This window comes from Narcine bancroftii, chromosome 7 (genome assembly GCF_036971445.1).
Source record: "Narcine bancroftii isolate sNarBan1 chromosome 7, sNarBan1.hap1, whole genome shotgun sequence".
NCBI lineage: Eukaryota > Metazoa > Chordata > Chondrichthyes > Torpediniformes > Narcinidae > Narcine > Narcine bancroftii.
The window spans coordinates 192,861,232-192,878,472 of record NC_091475.1 but is presented as its reverse complement, the minus strand read 5'-3'; the positions used below and the strand labels follow the sequence as shown (position 1 = coordinate 192,878,472).

The window sequence follows — 17,241 nt, the reverse complement described above, 5'->3', positions numbered from 1 at the left end:
GGGCCTCGGCCCAAAAACATTACTTCCCCTTTACTCCCTATGGATGCTACATGGCCTGCTGAGTTTCTCCAGCAATGTTTATGTGTTGCATTTGATCCCAGCATCTGCAGACATTCTTGGTCAACTCCGGGAACCTGATTACTTTTTGGTTTTTATGTCACTTAACTTTTGCTTCCCTTAAACTGCCAGTTTATTTAGAACTGCTTGATTTTCCTCCCAGAATTGCAATCTTTGAAGTATTACTGTTGCAGTTTAGGACCATTTCTTTTCTACATCCCTGTTCAGAGGTCGAACCCTTTGTCAAGAACAGCCCCCTCTCTCAACTGCCTTGGCTGTGGTTTGGGAGCACTGTGGCCTCATCAGCTGGCGTACCTCCTGGAGCCCTTGATACTCTAAACATGCTCGAAGGGCATGTCAGATCAAATAAAAGACACACACACACATATAAACTGTAGATGCTGGAGCCTGGCGCAAACAATGGAGGGGCTCAGTGGGTCAGGCAGCATCTGTAGAGGGGCAACATTTAAGGTTAGGCTCCCTTAAACAATAACATTCAAGTTGATAGCCTTAGATATTTATGGTTTTAGGATCAGATAATCCTCTAACAACTTAGACAAAAGAGTGGTGTGTGCAAAGCAGGGGGAATCAGGAGGAAAATTCCAATATGAAGCCAATCTGGAGTTCAATGTCTGGTGGGGGAATCGAGCAGCTGGGAAGAGCCCGTCGTTCGCCTGCTGCTGCCCCACGAATGGGACGATGGCCGGCTTCTTTGTTCCCCTCGACCCCGTCCCGTTGAGCCCAACAGCGCGAGTTCGGTCCCAGAGTCAGCACAGAATCGCTTCCAGCATTAAACTTTCAAACTTCATCGCCCATCACCCAATAGCACCTGCCTCCCGATGCATTGACTAAAGCGGATTTATCGGGCATCCGATACATAGCGACGTCTCCCCTTACCAGCTTGGAACGGTCGGCTTCGGTTCGATCCACACGCCGGCCGGCAGAACGAAGCCCCCTCCCTCCTCCTCCTCCTCCTCCCGCCGCTCTCCAGCGGAAAGCAGCGGATCAGCGCCGTGCCTCGGACGATGCCCCCCAAGTCGCAACTCCGGGTCCGGGGAAGTGGCCGCGCGCCGTTCCGCTCCCCGCCGCAGCGCCCGCACCCAATGATCCCATTCCTGCCGCTGGCTCGATACAGTCAGGAGGGAAAGACTGTGACTCGTCCGAGTGTTGCTAGGAAACGGGGGTGGGGGGGTGGGGGGGTGGGGAGGGGGGATGGGGGAGGGGGATGGGAGGGGGATGGGAGGGGGTGGGGAGGGGGATGGGAGGGGGTGGGGAGGGGGATGGGAGGGGGGTGGGGAGGGGGATGGGAGGGGGGTGGGGAGGGGGATGGGAGGGGGGTGGGGAGGGGGATGGGAGGGGGATGGGAGGGGGGTGGGGAGGGGGATGGGAGGGGGGTGGGGAGGGGGATGGGAGGGGGGTGGGAGGGGGGTGGGGAGGGGGATGGGAGGGGGGTGGGGAGGGGGATGGGAGGGGGGTGGGGAGGGGGATGGGAGGGGGGTGGGGAGGGGGATGGGAGGGGGTGGGGAGGGGGATGGGAGGGGGGTGGGGAGGGGGATGGGAGGGGGGTGGGGAGGGGGATGGGAGGGGGGGGGGTCCTGACCTGAATTCTTCGCTAAGTTTGCTGTGACCCGGGACTGCCGATTTGCATTGAAGAGAACTGGCAACAGCTGTAAAGTTTTTTTTCGGACCACTCAGTGCAGATGTTGCGAAGCATGGGTTGTGCTGGGGGGGGGGGGGTGGGGGGGATCCTGATTCAAGCTCCCATGGGATCTCCATCACAGACAAGCTGTTTCCTTCCAGCCCGCAGCAGTGACAAACACATCAAGTCTTTCTTTTCAATTAGTGCCTTAATAGTGTCACTCTGTGGCCATGAACTTCGGACAGGCTCGCAATTATTCTTTATCCCATCCATCTCCCTCTCTCCAGCCTCAAAACGCAAGAGAGGCATATCGAGCAGAACATTTTCTCAGATGCTGTTGGCAGAACCAACACAAAGGAGTGGCTTTTTTAAAAAAAAAATAGAACAGGCTGCCTTCACATGGGCGAATGGGTAAAACAAGATCAGCATTGCATGCTGGAGTGATATTTCCAACCAGACGCTCGTTTACCAGAAATAAAAGGTGTGATGTGATTGTACAATTGGGCCTGCAAAAAGTCTAATTAAAAAGGATTCAAATCATGAATGTTTGCCCATATTTAATTGCACATATGACAAAAGGGTGCTGTTATTGGCCTCATCTATGTAAATTAGATATTTAGTAAGAACTGTGGATGGCTTCCAGGGCCTTTGTTCTCTTTAAAATGATGTAAACTGTATGTGCTGTTGATCCATGTAAATGCTCAGTGCAGTATCTGACTTCAATGGTATTGGAAAATATTAAATGTGGAATTTGTATGATCGCAAATGTAAAACACACTTCTTTTGTTTCAATATTGTTTTGGTGCAAAAACTGATTTCAAATAAAGATTTTGTTTGGACTTCTCTCGAGCTCCTGAGCCAGTCGACTTGACGTATGGAGCATTTTCCCCTTCGGAGGCACAGTTACCACCATTTGGTTTGGAACTGCACAACTGAACACAATGAAGCCCCCTCCACTGCAGTCTATTAACAATAAGCCTCTTCTGAGCAGCCAGTGAATTGGAATAACATGTGGCCAAGGTGGGGAGAGGTGGAGGAATTCCCCTTTCATATTCCATTCACAGAATGGAAATCGCTCTTTTCTGTTAGAGACCAGTTTCAGATCGGTTCCTGTTTATATTTACTGCGCCTGCTAAATATAACAAACTTTGATGACCAACTAAACACAGCCAATAATTTTTCCCTCCCTTATGATGAAAATGAATCCAGGCAGATCAACTCACACTGACCTCTGCTCAATTCAGACCAGTCTCTCTGTGCTCTGTTGATGCTCATTCACTTCTCGTTTCCAAACATTTTTAATTTGCATTTTTTAGGCTCTGAGGTGTCAGGCCAGAAGCAGTAAGGTTGAATCATTCAGACACATCCTAATTTATAATACACTACAATCACACTAAGATATTTAGAGCAAAACAATTACTGTCAGCCTTTCCATGTTTCAATATCCATGCAGTTACCTCATAAATAAAAAAAACCTTCAACATTTACTGAGCCATTCTGTTTCTTGGTGAAAAAGAAGTAGATTTGATGAAGAAATTGTTCCAACTCATTGGATTTCAACTCAGGTGTAACTGGGCTAGATGGCTGCACAGTGCCTTAGGCAGGATAGAACAGCATTTGAAACAGAAGATTCACCAGGGTTCCTGGGATGAGAGGGTTGCCCAATAAAGATGAGGCTGGGGTTGCATTCCATAGAGTTCAGAAGAATGAAGGATGACTTTAATCAAACATTCAAGATCCCATGGGGGGGGGTGTAACCAATGGGAGAGTCACAAATAAGGGGACCCAGCGACAAAGGAAGGGGCCCGTCATTTAACGCTGAGGTGCAAAAAAAATCTTTTCCCAGCAGGTGAAACTTTGGAACGATCTCCCCCAAGGGCGTGGGGGGCAAATCATTTGATACCTTTAAGGTGGAGATAGAGAACATAGCAAAGATCGAGGAAATGAGGCTGATGGGGATCTGGTGCGGAAGAAGAGTTGAGCCCATGACCTTCCTGAAGAGCGGAGCAAGTTTGAGGGGAACTCTGCTCCTATTCCCAGTAGAGGCTGTCTTTTTAAATAAATTTAAGGCACAGCTTGATAGATTTTTCCATAGTATGGGGATAAGAGTGAAGGGCGAAAGGCAGGCAGGTGGAGTTGAGTCCACAGCCAGGATCTTATTAAATGGCAGAGCACAATTGATGGGCCAGATGGCCAACTCCTGCTCCTATTATAAATTTAAATGCCCCTGAAATAGAACGGTATTACACAGCCTGACATCACTTGTTTTTTTTTTGAAAGAGGTGCAAACAATTTTATTTTAAAATAGTTTTCTAAAACATGAGTAGCAAATTTATTAATACAGTTTTAGTGCTGGAAATACTTTGTTGATAAATTTCATGGCCAATGTTTTAGGAATTCTCAAGATGGAATTTGGAAGAGTTATAGACCAAATAGCATGCATCCTTGCAAGGATTAAGGTAAATTCCAAAAGTCCACTGCAGACAAAAGAATGTCCTTCGACTTTTTTTTTTAAAGACAGCAGCTTGCTCATGAGGTGATGAAAATGATCCTAAAATTAAACATCAGATTGGCTCATGTTTAGTACAAGCTCATTGCCAACCATGATGGCAAATTAAACTAATCCTGTTTACCCCTGTTCCCCGTCTATTCATATGTCTGTCTAAATGCTTCTTTAACATTGCCATTTTATCTGATTCCATCACCTCCTATGTTCTATGCACCTCCCATTCATTAAAAAAATCCCCCCCCCTCACCTTAAAACTACGTCCTCTGATGTGTCTACCCTGGGAAAAAGACCATCTCCCTTAGCGATGCCTCGTCATTTTAAATGCTTTTATCGGGTCATCCCTCAGCCTCCAATGTTCCAGAGAAAACAACCCACCTTTGTCCAATCTTCCCCTTTCGCTCTTATCCTCTCATCCAGGCCGCATCTTGCGGAACCTCTTCTGCAGCCTCTCCAAAGCCTTCTTGTAATGCTGCAACCATAACTGCACACATGGCCAAAGCAAAGTTTTATACAGTTGCGACGTTTCTTTCTGACTTTTATACTTAACATCTTGACGGATGAAAGCAAATATGCCATGGACCATCTTGACCATCCTATCACTTTCAGGGAGCTATGGACTTGCACCCCAAAATCCCTCTGTAATTCAATGCACCTGATGGCCCTGCCATTTAATTTAATATTAATATAATATTTTTTTAATCAGGCACTGACTATAAGGAGTTTATACATTCTCCCTGAGTGTGCTTGGGTTTCCTCCAGATGTCCGGTTTCCTCTCCCTTCAAAGCGTACAAGGGTTGTAGGTCAATTGGGTGTAATTGGGCAGCATGAGCTCATAGCCCAGAAGGGCCTGTTACCGTGCTGTATGAACGTCTAAATTTAAATTTTAGAGATACAACATGATAGCAGACCTTTCCAGCCCATGAGCTGGAGCTCCCCAAATACACCAATTAACCTGCGAACCCCATAGGTTTTTGAAGGGTGGGAGAAAACCAGAGCTCCTGGAGGAAGCTCACGTAGACATAGGAACTCCTTGCAGACAGCGCTGGATTTGAACCCAGGTCGCTGGCGCTGTGATAGCGTTGTGTTAACTGCCACATGAACCAAGCTCTCTGTTTACTTCATGCTTTCCTTTCGCATTTGACCTTCCAAAGTGCAACAACTCACTGTATGCAGATTAGACTCTATTGGCCTAGATCCTTTCCTCATTATCCACAACTCTGCCAATCTTTGTGTCATCTTTAAACCTGCTTATCAGCCCGCCTAAATTTCTGTCAAAATGATAATATATTGTAGATCATTCCACCAACACTTTTGGTCTTCTATGATCAAGCCAACTTTGAATCCAATCTACTGCCTCCATGTCTGGACCCTGGTATTGCACCTGAGCTCCTCTGCATCTCCCTCCATCCCTTATTTCTCCTGAAGCACATGACATGTCATCTGTGACAGTGAGGTTAATGGAAAGTGTAGCCATAATGAGAATGTAGGAAACAGGCTATCAATCTGTCCTGAACAACTTACAGTCAAGACAGCATACAATGTTTTCCAGGAAGATTGCAATGCTTTCTAGAAGATTAATCATGTGGTCTCTTATCTATCAGCACGTAATATTTTCTTAAATGAATTCAGATGGGAAAAAATTCACCACAATTTTCCTCACTGTCGCAGTACATCCCATCATCCCACCAATTTGCACAAAAGCCATTTGAAATCAGTGACATGGAAGTGGTCGATGGGATATGTATGGTTTGCCTGTACTTCAATCATTTTCTTTGTCTCCCTTGTAGAATATACCCCTTCACCTCTTACCACAGGCACCTGCTAACTCTGCAGGGACTCTTTAATTCCTCTTTTTGTTGGTGGTGCCTCTTTGTGTGCACACAGAAGTTGACAAATTTTGCTTATTATTACATTTTATGTGTTGGTATAAGTCCACGCTGCTGAAGATCCAGCTGCGCTGGATGGGTCACGTCTCCAGAATGGAGGACCATCGCCTTCCCAAGATCGTGTTATATGGCGAGCTCTCCACTGGCCACCGTGACAGAGGTGCACCAAAGAAGAGGTACAAGGACTGCCTAAAGAAATCTCTTGGTGCCTGCCACATTGACCACCGCCAGTGGGCTGAAAACGCCTCAAATCGTGCATCTTGGCCCCTCACAGTTTGGCGGGCAGCAACCTCCTTTGAAGAAGACCGCAGAGCCCACCTCACTGACAAAAGGCAAAGGAGGAAAAACCCAACACCCAACCCCAACCAACCAATTTTCCCCTGCAACCGCTGCAATCGTGTCTGCCTGTCCCGCATCGGACCTGTCAGCCACAAACGAGCCTGCAGCTGACGTGGACTTTTTACCCCCTCCATAAATCTTCGTCCGCGAAGCCAAGCCAAAGAAAAAGAAGAAAGATAAGACAATAAAGGAATCTTGGAATCTTACATGGTGTATTTTCAATTGTGTTTGTAGGCAGGATTGAAACTATCTATTTGCTGTACTTTCTTTTCACATATCTCTTTGAATTCTGCATTTTAATTTTGTAGTTGATCAGTATCTGTGCAAGATCATAACTGGAAGGCTAGGCATAATCCATTTTAGCAATCAGCCTTGTGCACATACCAGGTAAGAATGTGATCAGAGCAGATATTTATTAACAGATCAAAGTGTTCCCATCTTTGAAGTTGTGAGAGGCAAGAACAAGTTACCAGGCCAGTATGCGAGAGGCATTTGTACTGATATTTAACATTGAAGTCTAGCAGTGAGCAAGAAGCGGTGTACAGATCTGAGCCACAATCGTTTACTCTAAGATATCACTGAACATTTTACATTTTTAAATTAATATGCAACATTCCCCAAGCTCTGTTACAAACTTAAAGGCTTTATGTTGCCAAGTTTGTTAATGGTTGGGATTCAAAGGGCTTCTAACCAAATGTAATTCAACAGTTAGGTGTGTGTTTTAAGCAAAGCTTCACAACCAGGCCAGGGTGTTACCACAGAATCTTACAATTTTGAAACAGTGTTTGAGGTCCATTGATCCTGTTGCTGCCATTTAACTCCACATGAGTCACCTAGATTAAATCCATTGCTTATTCATTCACCCTGTCCCTCCACTTCCCAATTATTTTTAGTCTGGTATCAAAGGCCAGTTTGTGCGCACACTTCACACCCATGTATACTTAGGAACTCAACAGGTTGAACAGCATAAATGCGAGGAAAAAAACCTTGATATTTCAGGTTGGAACTTTTCATTAAGAGGGTCTTGATGAAAGGTTCCGGCCTGAAATTAGTACTGCTCCACCGACTGGCTTCCTCCAGCAGATTGGTTTTTGGATCTGCAGTACCTCATGCATTTCCTACTTCAGGACATTTGTGGTGGTACACCACTGGCCCACTGCAGGGGTCAACCTCTGTACCTGCAGGAGTGTAAGGGGACAGGACAACACCTGGCCGGCTGTCAATCAGTCGGCCTGAATGGATCAAGCCCCACCCGGTCGGGTGTCAATCACCCTCCAGGATATAAGCCTGCGCCAACCTCCCAAGGCCTCACTTAGAGTTGCTGCAGTCACAGCCAGCTTGGCTCTCTGGAAGTCTTTGTGGATTAAAGCCTGTTGTAGTCTTACCTTGTGTGTGCCTGATTCTGGCTAACAGCGCACCACAACATTGTAGTTTTATCTACTTAACACTCACCTGAATAGCTTCCAAAACTAGAAAGAAACTTTTGCAGAGGACTACTGCTTAAAAAAAATAATTAGTCAATCTCAGATGATGAGGCTTTGGAGAAGGGCCTTCATTTGTACCCAGCAATGTAAACTGCAGTTTCTCATGTTAAAACTGGGTTGGCGGGGTAATTTCCAGTCTGGACACATCAGAGCTTGGTGAGGAAACTCCTCTGCCCAAGGCTGAAAGCAATTGCAAAGAGTTCTGAACACAGCTCAGGCCATTGCACAAACAACTCCCTCCATCTACTCTGCCTGCTGTCTCAGGAAAGCAACCTGTCCCACCTCAGTCACACTCTCTTCTGACACCCCCCCCCCCCCCCCCCGACCCCCAACTTTTGTTCAGCAGAAGATACACAAGCTTCAAACCACAAATCTCCAGATTCGAGGACTTCCTTGCTGTCAACAGACTCTCATATAGAAATCTCACTGAGAAAAGACAATGCCCTTGCACAGATTTAACTACACCTTCCTCTGCACCCTGCACCTTATCTTTGTAGCACTCAAGCCTACATTGTTTCACTTACTTGAACACGACAGATTGCACTTTTGTTTTATTATTCCATTACCTGCTGTACATAAGTGTGGGTTGACTTGCCTGGATAGCACAGAAAACGCTTTTCACTTGTATTGTAGTATACATGACAATAACCAATTCAATTCCACTTTCTCACCACTTTCACATACTATTCCATATCAGTTGATTCACTAACTGTTCATAAGATCCACTTTCTTTTGATTCCTCCACAGAAAATGGCCTTCCCTGGTTTATAAAAGCCGTACGCAAATATAGTAGTGCCTTTTTCTGTTCTAGGAGAAATAGATCCAGTCTTATTACCAATTTAATTAACTTGGTAAGGCTGGCAGAAGCTCAGGGCAACTCCTGGGGACTATAACCAGTTAAGTCTACCTTCCTCTGTTAATCAAAGCCCTACACAACTATATGATGAAGTAACAGAATGTTTCATGTGAGGATTAACGAGGACGATGATTGGTCATAAGGTTGGATCTATTTCTAAAGGAACAAGTAAGGGTTCACTCTAATTGTGTTGAGCTCTAACTAGATAAGGAAGTATAAATGTTTTGGTGTTTTGTAGCTTTACTGAGTATGTATCCACGGATGTGGTTTTAAAGTTCTTAAATAAAATATATTTTAAAAAATGTTTTGGTGTTTCACGCATTAAGATGTGCTATCACACCCATCCAGTATTTTCAGTCTGCTGTCTGCCCATTCTACTGAGCCCCAAATAATTTCTTGAATCTGCTTCCCACCATTTGCCAAAACTCAGACTTTTCTGGTATCACATGTTTTGAGATTGCATTCTGAGTTCTAAATCATTTAACGAGTATTCATCAAAAACAGATTCAGCGCTGACTTTATGGGTTAAAACACAACGCTGGAGAAACTCAGCAGCTGTTTTTACTTCAATCAATGCATCTACAGACTTCTGTGTTTCATGGATTTTTTAGGGGTATTAATTTGATTGTGTTGAGCTCTAACTAGATAAGGAAGTATAAATGTTGGGTATTAATCCAACTCCGATTTCAGTCTATGCAGGGGCTTTCTCTCTACGTTCTCATATTCCATCATTCACTGAAGTGCAAATCAATTTTTGAAAGCTGTACACGATTAACTTATTAAATCGATCGCTCTAATTTTTTTCAGATAAAATCAGTGAGCACTTCATCATACACAGGGTAATCAAGCAAAGACTTTGAGTTTGTTAAAGGCAAGTAATTTGCAATTGATTGAAGGTTTTCTTCAGAACTAACGCAGGCCAAACTAGTTTGTCCTTTTTACACTGAACGGGGTATGCAGGTGTCAGCGTTTGTTTATCTGAGGAGCAAGACAGTCCTCCCACCATGGCTGGCGCAAAGGGGGGGGAGCATTCGCGGGCATTTCCCCCCCAAATGAGTTATTGTGCCCCTCCACCCATAGTACTGGCATCACTAGCGATCATGTGATATAAGCACATGCATTTGTCTATTATGTCGTAGGGAGGGGGAAGTGTGATGATGGCGCATGAAGGAGGTTTATGGCAAGCATAGCACCCACCTCCACCCCCGCTGAGTGAGTTTTTGAATATCGGTCCGCCCTGCGTTTATCCTAATGCCCTCCGATTCGATGTTCTGAAGTCGACTCTGCCTCCCATTCCCCTTCCCCCTCCCGCTCCTTATACCAACAAAGATCAATTCTATCAAATAATTTATTCACTAAAAACACATTACTGGAAAAAACTCAGCAGGTTAAACAATGTTTTTATACATTTACATATCCACCATTTCAGTCTTGAGCCCTTCATCAAGGTATCACCCATGACAAGTTTATCGATTTTATTCACTCTCCTGCTAACTTCCACCCCAACCTCAAATTCATGCTAATATAAAGTATGCTGTTTGACCTGCTGACTTTCTCCAGCATTGTTGGTTTTTACTTCAATCCCTGCATCTGCAGACATTCATGTTTTAACATAGAACATAGACACTACAGGCCCTTCAGCCATCTGCGTTGTGCCAACCTGAATATTCCTACCAAAATAAACTAAGGACTTCCTACTTCATAACCCTCTATTTTTCTTTCATCCATGTGCCTGACCAAGAGTCTCTTATAATACCCCTAATATTTCAATCTCTGCATTCGAGGTACCCAAAACTCTCTGTGTAAAAAACACTTACCCCTTACGTCTCCCCTAAACTTTCCTCCCTTCACTTTGTACAGATGTCCTCTGGTATTTGCTTCTCCCATCCTAGGAAAGAGGCGCTGGTGGTCTACCTTATCTATGGCATTCAGAATCTTGCAGACCTCTATTGTCACCCCTCATCCTTCTTCACTTCAAAGAGAAAAGTCTCAGCTCTGATAACTTTGCCTCATAAGTCTTGTTTTCCAATCCAGGCAACATCCTGTAAATCTCCTCTGCACCCTCTCCATAGCTTCCACATCCTTCCTATAATGAGGTGACCTGAACTGAACACAATATTCTAAGTGTGGTCTCACTCATGATTTGTAGAGTTGAACATGACCTCTTGACTCTTGAACTCAATCCCCCGACTAATGAAACATCCCATAGGCATTCTTAACTATCCTATCAACCTGTGTGGCAACCTTGAGAAATATAAAGGCCCCCCTGTTAAATATCTAACCATTAACCCTATACTCACCCTTCAGGTTTGACCTTCCAAAATGCATCACCTCACACTTATCCGAATTGAACTCTAGCTGCTACTTTTCCGCCCAACTCTGCATCCTGTCTATATCCTTTTGTAACCTACAACAATCTTCACCACTCGCCACAACTCCTCCAACTTCCATATCACCTGCAAACTTACTGACCCACCCTTTCGCCTCTTCATCTTGGTCAATTGATAAAAATCACAAAGAGCAGGGGTCCCAGAACAGATTCCTACAGAACTCCGCTGGTCACTAAGTACTCTTAAGTAATTTATTCAGTTCTGCTAATTTTCTTTTAAAAAAAAGCGATTCTACAGTTTAAAATGAAATTGTTGAAGTACTCAATGAATAAAACTGCACCTGTGGGTCATTCTGAATTGATTTTCATACCTGAACATCACTGACATCTATTTACCCACTTAGTCACAGAGTTTTAAGCCTTATTGCAGTTTTGAATTACTTTCAGCTTTCACATATTGTAAGGTAAAACATCATGAGATGGGAATGTGTAAGGAGTTACCCTGTACAGGGCTGTAACAAGATGTGAATGCATCCTTGTACTTACAAGATAAGAGAGACATTGATGGATTGAGAGGCAGGAAGCTAGCAGGGAAAGGATAGCAACAGTTTTAGTCATTGGACAAGTAATGATATGATGATGTTCTAAGCACGTATCCAAGGGTATAAAAAATCACCATTTTGCTGATAACGGCAGAATGCATTCTCCGACTAACATGGTTAGTTGCAAGTGTTACAATCCGGTAATAAAGAACAAAGAACCCTGATTTCGACTCAGTCTGGTGTTTGTCTCACTCATTCATGAACAAAGCAGACCTAACAATATCTACGACACAGGTATTCCCAACATTCAGAAGAGATTTTTCATCTGTATTAAAGATTTTTGAAGAGTAGGAGAGTACACCTCAGTGCGCCACCAAAATAATTGTGCCAAAATTAGCATTCTAAAAGGGATTACCTGCTCTTTATCAGATTGGTATTTATGGGCTTTCCTGTTTCCCATGTTATAGCACAGACCACAATTTATAAGTAGTGTGGTGTCCGTCATTGGTTGTAAAGTTCTTTTGGAGGTTCTGAAAGAGTGTCAAATTGTGGAAATCCTGTCAACTTGGAAATGTATTCAGCTCCTTCTTACACCTCATTCAACTGGATTGTATAGGTGCCTACAGCAGAAGGACAGCAATAATTGATTCAAGAAAATAGCTCCTCATCATCTCCAAAAGACTTGACTAAGAAGAGAATCAATGGATATAGAAACAGTGCAGAAAAATAATTCAAAGTTTAAAGATGAATCAGGATCTTGATGAGTGGTGAAAAAGGCTTGATGTACCATATGCCCATTGCCATCTTTTGTTCGTATGTTCAAAGGTAATCAGGTTTTTTAATTTTTAATTTAATTTTTAATTTTTTCAAATCATTTAGACGTGCCACCCAAGTATCCCAATTAACCTACAACCCCAGTATGTTCTGAAGGATTGGAGGAAACCAGGCGCCTCGAGGAAACTCACGCAAAGACAAGGAGAATGTAAATTTTTTAAATTTTAAAACAGGCCATTTGGCCCACGAGTCCGTGCCGCCCAATCTACACCTGAACGGAGGGAAGAAACTGGAGAAAACCCACACAGATACGGGGAGAATGCACAATCTCCTGAAAGACAGCATGGGATTTGAACCCCAGTTTGCCTTTACAGACAGTGCTAGATTCAAACCCACATTGCTGGAGCTGTAAATGCATTGGGCTAACTGATGAGAGTAATAGAAAGATAATTCTTCCAGCCTTCTGATATTCCAATCCCTTTTCAAATTAATTATTCCTTTAGAAATGCGGCATATAGAAAATACACCTGCTGATTAGTGCACGAGTTCCTCAACACAATTTGATAAGGACGAGATCATTTGCTTTATAGCATTGAGAGGGCAAATTATTGATCAAGGCAGAGGGATTAACTCCCCTTCTTGTCATCAAACTATTGTTAATGGGATGAATCACATTTGCTTTATTCAACAGATAAGGCCTTCTGTTAACTCTCATTTCACACACACTCCAACAATGCTGTTATCACTTTGTCCCAGGTCAGCCTCGACTTTGAGCTCAAATATCCCAATTAATATACAACCCCTGTATGTTTTGAAGGATGGGAGGACACCGGAGCACCCCATGTAGACATGGGGAGAACGTACAAACTCCTTACAGAGAGTGCTGGATTCAAGCCTAAATGCAACACTAACCGTGCCACCAACAATAAAGGTGGGCACCCTCATTCCATAAAATGTAATGAATAAAACAGAAAAGGTCTTTGAATTTTAGAATCATAAAAGTAAACAAAATCGGTTTGAGCTGTCACACTCTGAGATCACCTGCTTTGGCTGCCAGGTTTTAATCTCGTCTCTATTCACACAGTGGACTTTGAACTCATGAAACTGCTCATTGTTCCAAGTCAAGATTTAACTTACGCAACTGTCTCCGCCTGAAATAATCAGACTGAGCAAACCTTTTGTGATAGCGTTATCCCTTAATGGTTCAGTAACTGACCATGTATGCGCTATTGGGTTATATTGCATTTTGTTGTAAAACTGACAGAAGTGATTTCCACATGGTTCAGTGTTCTCCTGCTGTTGCAATCCTAGCCCAAAAAAATCATGAGAAACTTGCAACTTGTGACAATTCAGTCATTTGCATCAAAATGCATAAATGTGGATTGACTGAATAACGTTTTCAATAAAAGATCTTTGCTTTGTAACATATTGCTCTAAAAATGTTCACGTTAAATCTTATAAAAATGAACTATGAGAGAAAAACAAATACGTAGGTTCTAGTTACACCAGAATGCAAAGTTCAAAATTTCTAAACACTGCCTTCCCACAGCTGAAGGCCTCGATCCATCTTTAAATGTAATTAACCTCATTGACACTATCTTCATTGCTAAGAGGATCAGTATTTATATCAGAATGAAGGTCACAAAATTTGTTGTTTTGCGGCAGGATTGCAGTGCAAATATTGCTATAAATAAATAAATAGATAGATAAATAAATAGTGCAAGAAAGTGAGGTAGTGTCTATGGTTCATTGTCTATTCAGAAATCTGATTGCAGAGGGAAGAAGCTGTCCATGTGCTCCTGAGTGCTCATCTTCAGGCACCTGTGCTTTTTTTCTGATGGAAACACTGTGAAGAGGCTCTTCACACTGTCACCATCAAAGAGGGCATGGCTTGGGTGGCGGTGGTCCTCGAGAATAGAGGCTGCTTTCTTAAGATACCGCCTCTTGTAGAGGTCCTCAATGGAGTGACGACTAGTGCCCATGATGTCACTGGCTGAGTTAACAACTCTCCAGTGCATTGGCATTTCCATACCAAACAGTATGCAACCAGACAGAATGCCCTCCACAGTGCACCTTGTCAAATTTTTCGAGAGTCTTTATGATGACATAGCAAATCTCCTTAAACTCCTCACAAAGTATGCTGTGCTGTCTTCGTGATTGCATTGACATGGAAGCCCAGGATAGAACCTCAGAGATCTTGACCCTCTCTACTACTGACCCCTCGACGAGGACTGGTTCATGTTCTCCTGGTCCACAGTCATCTCCTTGGTTTTACAAACATATTGTGTGCAATATGTTCGTGACACCACTCAACTAGCTGATCTATCTCCCTCCTATAGGTTTCCTCGTTGTCTGTGATTCCGTCAACGATCAAATTTGTAGATGGCATTTGAATCATGCCTAGCCACATAATATGGGTGTAGAATGAGTACAGCTGTGGGCTAAGCTCGCATCCTTGACACGTGTCTGTGCCTATTGACAGTGAGGAAGTGACATTGTTTCCACTTCATAGTGACTATGGTCTTCCAATGAGGAAGTCAGGAATCCAGTTGCAGTTGGGGGTGCAGAGGCCCAAGATTTGGAATTTGTTGGCCAACATTGAGGTAAAGATGGTGCTGAAGACTGAGCTGTAGTCGATGAAGAATGGCTGGATATATGTTTTGCTGTTGTCTAAATGATCCAGAACTAAATGGTATTACATCTATTGTGATAGCAGGTGAAATGCAGTGGGTCCAGATTTTTAATAGGTACAAGTTCTGGCCATGACCAACCACTCAAAACATTTCATTACAGTAGATGTGTGTGAAATTGGGTGATAGTCGTTGAGGAAACTCACTCCGCTCTTCTTGGGCACCGGGATGACTGATACCCTTTTGAAGCAGGTGGGAACCTCCGACTGCAGCAGTAAGAGATTGAAAATACACTATACACAATTGTGCTGGAAAATTCAGTAGGAAGTAAAGGATAACCAACATTTTGGTCCTGGGCTCTTCATTAAGAAAGAAATAGGCAGACATCAGAATAAAAAAGTTGGGGGGGGGGGGGGGGGAGGGTTGAGATGGAAAGGTAGGAGGAAGGGAAAGGAGCATAGACTAATAGTGTAGAAAAGAAGAAAAACAGAGAAGTGATGGGGAGAGGGGGCAGAGGATAGCTCTCCTATAAAAGGAAGGGAAGATGAGGAGCTGGAGGTAAGGAATAGGGAAAGAGAACTTTGCACGATCCCAGCATCTGCAATTTTCTTGTTTAACTTCATTGCTTACAGTATGGAGTGCAACATTTCCACATTGGTCCCTTTCCAGATCAGGTGTAGCCTGTTCTTTTTGTACAGGTCAGAACTTCCTCATAAGAGATCCCAATGATTCACAAATCTGAACCCCAGCCCCCTGCACCAACTATTCAGCCACACACTAATCTGCCACAACTTCCTTTTGCTGGTGTATGGCACAGGCAGCAGTCCCGAGATTATCACCCTGTAGGTCATGTTTTTCAACTTCTTTCCTAACTCTCTACATTCCAGCTTCAGGAACTCATCTCTACTCCTATCTGTGTCATTGGTGCCCATGTGGACCACGACATCTGGCTGCTCACCTTCCCACCTGAGAATGCTGTGGACATGATCAGAGATGTCTCTGGCCCTGACACCTGGGAGGCAACATACCATTCAGGAGCCTTGATCTCGTTCACAGACCTCCTATCTGTTCGCCTAACCAACAAATCCCCAATCACCATGCACATGGGTAGCAGGGATGTTGGAGAGGGTTTAAGTTAGTTTGCCAAGGGTTGGGAACCTGAATGTGAGTGCAAAGATTAGAGCAGAAGGTCAAAAGCATGATGCAATGTGTTCTGAGTTAGTGAGGAAGGACAGGCAGGGGAGGAAACATAAATATAATCAGTTTGAAACGTGTCGATTTCAACAGTAGGGGTATTAGGAATAAAAGAGATGAACTTAGAGCATGGGTCAGTAAGTGGAACTGTCGTGCTTGCGAAATTACCTGCATCGCCAGTAGTGCTGGTCGCCATTGACGTAAACGGAGCAATGCATGGGAGTAATAGCGTGCATGCATGGGTGTGTTAAGCATCATTATACGGGTGATGGATCTCGGACACAGGAGGAGGAGAGTGAGAACGTTAGGATTGCCCGTGTGGTGGTGAGCCAATGGGAAGGACAGTCGTGTTTTTGAAGTTGAAGAATGCAATATTGTGTCTGTAGAGAATAAAGAAAGTCGTGTGCTAAAGAAACAGATGAGTATATTCTTTATTTGTTTGTAAGCGGAGGTAAAACAGAACTACCATGCTGTGGCCGTTGCAGGGACTTGACTGGAAGAAGGGCAGGATTGGCTGATGTAGGTACCAGGTTTAGGTGTTTTAAATGGAATAGGATGGGAGGTAAGAGAGGGAGGAAGTAACATTACTGGTCGGGATAGAAGCACAGCTTTAGAAAGGGGGGGATGCTGCAGAGGGAGTGTCAACTGAGTCAGTGTGGGTGAAAGTCAGAAATAGGAAGGGAGCTAGTCCTGTGCTGGGAGAAGCCTGAGGGTCCTCAAATAGCTCTTGGGACATCGAGAAATAGATGAGCAGGCAGCTTTTGGAATGGTGCAGAAATTACAGGTTTGTTGTTATGGGAGACTTCAACATCCCTAATATTATAACATATAACAATTACAGCACGGAAACAGGCCATTTTGGTCCTTCTAGTCCGCACCGAACTAAGTACTCTCCTCTAGTCCCACCTACCTGCACCCTGCCCATAACCCTCCATTCGCCTCCCATCCATATAGCGATCCAATTTTTCTTTAAATGACAAAATGGACCCTGCCACCACTAC

The 17,241-nt window shown here is 43.9% G+C and overlaps 1 protein-coding gene across 6 annotated transcripts in view; it reads right to left on the bottom strand.

The window, feature by feature from the left end:
* Positions 1–1,203, bottom strand: part of LOC138739553 (CRACD-like protein) — a 138,604-nt gene extending 137,401 nt beyond the window's left edge. For all 6 annotated transcript variants that reach the window (XM_069891853.1, XM_069891856.1, XM_069891854.1 and 3 more), the window contains exon 1: positions 955–1,203. The gene's annotated coding sequence lies outside the window, so the exon portion shown is untranslated. The remainder of the gene's footprint in view (positions 1–954) is intronic.
* Between the last annotated feature and the right edge of the window lie 16,038 nt (positions 1,204–17,241).